Below are 6026 nucleotides of genomic sequence, written 5' to 3'. Positions count from 1 at the left end.
TCAATTATCAATTACTGCATTAATAGTTATGAACAGTAGAATCCTAGTCTTATGAAAAACTCGAATGCATGAAGGTTTTTTCTGAGATTCATGAGGCTTGCTTCATGGTTTTTTATAAACAATAATTATTGGAAACAACATCCAATTATTTATTTATTGTAAATATATGAATTAAGGATTTTTTCTTAAAAAACTACTTGTTTTAGAACTGTTCCGAGATTTTTATATATGCTTGCCTCCTTTTGCACATAACATTATAACAACAACAGTGAATACATATATGTAATGTTAATATGAAATGTTTTGAGCTGACAGCTCGGGATATGAACAATGTGATGGCAGGGCACTGTGCCCTTTATTATGAAATGGTGAATATCACTTTAATTCGAGTAGGATGTACCACTGATCATGTGATTACTTACACTATTTATGTCACTTCCTTTCTTCTCTGCATGACATGTGATCAAGCCTCGGCTGAGGTGAAACACGTCATGGCGACTGGTGGGCTGTTATTCTTCACGAATAAAAAGCACTGAAACGAGAGCACGGAGTCTGTGGCTTTACTCAATTTTCGTCTTCAGCGCGAGCTGTGTTGATTTCGGACTTTTGAAAAAAAAAAAAAATATATATATATATATATATATATATATTTATATATATATATATATATATATATATATATATATATAAAGAAAATGTGGAGTAAAAAATGCGTGGTGAAGGCATGCAAAGTATTTCCCTGCGGTGTTCCGTAATACAACCGTCATTAGCCATTCACATAATGCCTTACCATCACTATGCACATGATAGTTTCTAAAAATACAGTGAAATTTCATAAAATTATTTATGTCAACAGGTATTACTAAGTTTAAGTGCCTTATCACTTAAAGAAAACTTGACCTACTTACCTGTAGTACGCAAAAGGATCATCTGCTCACCATAATGTATAATCCTGCCAAAATTAATGGAAATCAGTTCCGCTGTTTTTGCGCTATGGCTGATACAAAAGTCTTTAAAAATGCATTGTGTGGAAAAACATGTCTTGGGACCCCCCTTTTATCTTTGCATCCCCTTGATCAATCATCGCAAAACTTCCCATCCTCCACCAATGTAGAAAAATCTATTATCCTAATAAATAGTTATAGATTTTGAGTAGCCAATGATAAAAACAATACTATAAATCACCAATAATCATTTCAATCAAAGCATTTGGAGACTGTCCCAAAAACCTGCACTAAGTGTAGAACATGCAACAAAGAGTGAGTTTGCATTTGAAATAAAAAAAATTACAGCCCTAGCCTACATACCTCTCACTGAAGTAGCTAACCACGACAACGGACTAATAGAATCCCCATATTCTGGCTACAGACACCAATCCCAAATTCCAATTCCCATGGTGGAATATATAAACAGTGCTAAAGCCCAACAATCCAAAACCACAACACAGTGGAAGGATGGTGCAGTGACTTCCAATCCACACTAGGCTGAAACCACGCTACCCTATACAAGTTCCTAAAAATGCTACAAAAAGGACAACGCTACCAACAACTAATAATACAACGGCCAGGAAGTCAAAGCACACCTAAAAAATCTAAATACACCAAAGATCTGTATAAAATGTTACAATTCAAAGTACATCTTTTTGTAAATAGCAAATAACTACACTACCTCGAAATGATTCCTAAAACAATGCTCAAACCAAACTAAATATCTCACTAACAATAGAAATCAACTCAAAGCTTCTTACGCAAAATGCAAAAATGCAATTGTCCAGTACAGGGTTACGTGCTGACAACTCAGCTGTGCTAACTTCTGAATGGTACTACCATAGTTTATACATCAAGGAATCTAAATAATTGTTACACTAAACCCTACATGTTTTCCAAGTCAATTATAATGTAACTTTTTCAGTAAAGTTGGGTATTTTCTCAAATGTCCTGTGGAAATTTGCAGATGCAGTCCACAAGCTTGCCTTCTGCCCACCTGGGAAGAAATGCAAATGATTCCCAGGAAAGGAAAAATAGAGACTTGTTGTTAGAAGAAGTGTTGCCTCTCCCTAAAAGGAAGCAGTACTGGGTGTTAGCCCAAAAGGTGAGCTTCTAATGGAAATCCGCTTTTGAGAGGCAAATGTCTACCACACACGAGAGGGTTACTCTTTTGTTCAGGTACATGGGATGGCATCGGGGAAAAAGAGGGGAACACAGTTGCTAAACTGGTTTTCCAGTGGGTGTGTAAATCCCAGGTAGTCACACCTCTAGGCGGGCTACCAAGATCCACACACTGAGTAAGGAGTTCTACTAACTTGTTAGTGGGCAGAATGGTGCCCTCTTGGATAGCTAGTTGCCACACATTGCAGAAAGTCACCATCTGGCAGGAGGGGAACTGGTAGGCTATTGGCTAGCAACAGTTGGTTCCCCAGAGGGCACTTTTTGGGCCTAAGTAGGGCACCCCAGGCACCCAGACCTCAGATCACAATTTGACAGGTGAGAGGACCGAAGAATGACGAGCCCCAGACAGGTATGCAAACTCCAAGAGTCAGTTAGATGACTTTCTGTTATATCACCAGGGCCACAACAGCTAAAAGAAAACACTTTCTGGCAAGTCAGCAACCGATTGCCAACCCGGAACCCAGGAGACCAAGGTCTGACACTTAAAAGTTGCCCCTGATTGTGCTGGACCAGGGAGACTCATCAGAGTATTGTTTGGCCCCAAGATGGACACTAGCTTTCACCAAAAGGAACAGCTGGTTTCGTTGTGGCTGGAGACCAGTAGTCTAGTGGCAACTGGACTTTTATTGGAACAACCAGGACTTCGGGGGCATTGATCCCTGTGGTCAAATTCACCCCACCAGGACTGTGGACCGAGGAGTATCCTCAGTAAGCTCCCTGTCAACCACACAGCATACTCAGCATCCTGTATCCCTTGCATCAGGACCACTCCATTCAAGTCTATGGCGGTTCACCCATAGAGCTTGGAACTGGATATGAGACTGCTTTGGTGACAAGGTAACTGGTCTTCAAAACATTATCGGCCCATTCACCTCCTCCCTGCCGGAGTTGGTCAGTGAAGCTGAACACAACTTTCAAAAAGTTTTACAAAGTTTCCATAGTTTCTGCTAACAGGGTGCATATTTTGAATACTTGTTGATGGTTGAGTGAAAAACAAGCACTGATTTAAATTGAATATAAAAATCCATAAATCCCGAACCCTCTATGATTTTTCTCCTTTTGGTGTATAAAAAGTCAAAGAAATAAAATCTGTATCAGGGGTGTAACTTAGTCAGTGAGATTCAGGGGTTGTGAATCTTAAATCCTCCAACTTAAAGAGCAATGAGCAGCATGGTAAAGGGGTGAGAAACCAAGTTTGGGGATGGAATGTTTCAGTGGGGAACAGGGTCAGCACTGATTTGTATTAGGCAAGTTCCTGTTTCTAGAGTGGTTGAAAAATAATGGGTTGAAATGGTACTCCGAGCAATTGCCACTGGCTGGTATGTTTGCAAGCATTCAGCCCATCACCATGTGGGTATCTGATTGACAGCAATATGCTAAGAAACTTGAGTGCTGCAACTTTCCCAGCCTACTAATGCCGATGGTTGTGAATTCCCCCCAAAAAGAAAATTTGCACCCATTCTAGGAGTACTTCTATGGGTGCAGATTATCTACTTTTGTGTAAACCAACCACTATATATTTAAGATCCAAATCCTAAAAAAACCCAAGTTAAAACCTCTTAGCAAAATTACAATAATGAGAAAAATCCACAGACATTGCAAACCTGATTCGGGCCCCATACCAAATTACCAAATCACATTTCGAGGGGTGGCACAAACAATATACTCCTACAGCTGCTACATCCCTTGCTAGTCCCACCTTGTAGTTTTCCCTGGAAACTCATGACTCAGACAGGAATGCAAGAAAATGGAACGCTCCTGGAGGAAGGATAAGGATAAGGACAAAAAGGACGCCTACCAAACCGCACTCCAAAACTATAAAACCTCTCTCCAGAAAACTAAAAGTCTATTCTTTCAAAAACGAATAGAACACGCTGCGTGCTCCAGTAAAGAATCTTTCACCATTCTAAAGGAGCTCCTCAAAGTCCCCAACTCATCTCCCAGAATCCCACCAGATCCCAAGGCTGACGAGGAAAAATACTACAGATTAGCCAATTTCTTCACTGATAAGATCCAGAAAATCCTCGATTCAATTCCAACCACCAACACGTGCGAGGATATAGAGACCAATAACACTCCTATCGCCCCAGGTCTCACCTCTTGGGGACCAGTAACAGTCGAGGAAGTCGAAAGCACGCTAAATAACATCAAAAGCGGCTCCCCCAGAGACCCTGCGCCGTTACGCTTTCTCAAGAGTGTAGCACCCACGATCGTCCCCCCCCTTACCCAGCTCATTAACACCTCACTGGAACAGGGTATCGTCCCCCCCAATTGGAAAGCGGCAGTAGTCAAGGCACTATTGAAGAAACCTTCCCTTGACCCCGCCGACTTAGCCAACTACAGGCCAATCTCCCTCCTCCCTGGAACTAGCAAAATCGCCGAAAAGCTGGTAAACAGAAAACGATCCCAATTTCTGGAAACCAATGATCGGCTGAAAAAATCGCAAACGGGATTCCGCCCAGGGCAGGGCACCGACATCGCCCTCCTGGTAGCGGTGGAAGAGGCCAGAGCACTGCTCGACGCCGGAGGATCAGTGGCAGTGATCCTCCTCGACCTCAGTGCGGCCTTCGACACCGTCAACCACCAACTCCTGATCCAACGCCTCAGGAGTGTCGGCGTGGAAGGAAAAGCACTGTCCTGGCTATCCTCCTTTTTGGGGCATCGGTCCTTTCAAATCTGGGAGAACAACACCCGCTCCTCCGAAAAACCCCTCCAGTGTGGCATACCTCAGGGCTCCTCCCTGAGCCCCACATTGTTTAATATCTACATGTCCCCACTGGAGGAGGTCGTCACCCCTTTCGGAGTGAATATCGTCAGCTACGCTGACGATACACAACTAGTGGTCTCCCTATCCCACCCAAGCCAACAACCTGCGGACCTCTACAATTGTCTCACGGATATACAAGGATGGATGAACCGGTCTCATCTTAAACTTAACGGTTCAAAAACCGACATCCTCCTCCTGGGGCAGAAGGGACCCTCCCTGTCACCGAACATCTGGTCACAGAACATCTGGCCACCCTGTTTAGGCCTGCCCCCAGACCCAAAATCCGAGGTTAAGAGCTTGGGAGTCTGGCTTGAAAAAGACCTTTCGTTCGCCACATAGGCAAAGAAAGTAGCCGGGACATGCTTTGGGCTCCTTAAATCTATCCGTAACATCCTCCCTTTACTCTCTCCTACCGCACAAAAACTACTGATCCAAGGCCTAATACTCTCCAGGATCGACTACAGCAATTCCATCTACCTGGGCGCTCCTGAGGCCACTCTGAAGCGGCTACAGAGGATCCAAAATGCGGCTGCCCGGATCGTCACCAACACTCCCGCCAGAGCCTCAGCCAAACCGGCTCTGAGGCTCCTCCACTGGCTCCCGGTCAGGGAACGAGTCCAGTTCAAAGCCCTATGCCTGGCCCACAAATCGCTGCAAAACAAAGGACCTCCGATCCTAGCTAAATTCATCATACCGTACAAAGCCGGAAGAGCTCTTCGCTCCGATCAGGAACATTTCATCACCACCCCCAGAGTCAAGAAGGCCCGGACGGGTGGAAGACGCTTTACGGTCCATACCGCACGTCTCTGGAACGCCCTCCCCCGCGAGATCAGAACAGAACCCAATTATCTACGCTTCAGAAAGAGGCTGAAAACTTTCCTTTTTCCATAAATCTCCTTCTCACCTCCTTGCCCCTCACTCCCCTCTGGTTAACTGTTCCTAGCGCTGGGATACTCACGGGTGACTACGCGCTCTATAAAATGTATTAATAATAATAATAATAATAATGACTATGTTAATGTACAACATAATGGCCTGGGGTCCTTGCCTTGGGATCACTTATTTTAAATATATTTTCACTACACATACTC

Source organism: Lissotriton vulgaris, chromosome 8 (assembly GCF_964263255.1).
Source record: "Lissotriton vulgaris chromosome 8, aLisVul1.2, whole genome shotgun sequence".
NCBI lineage: Eukaryota > Metazoa > Chordata > Amphibia > Caudata > Salamandridae > Lissotriton > Lissotriton vulgaris.
This window is presented reverse-complemented; position numbering follows the sequence as displayed.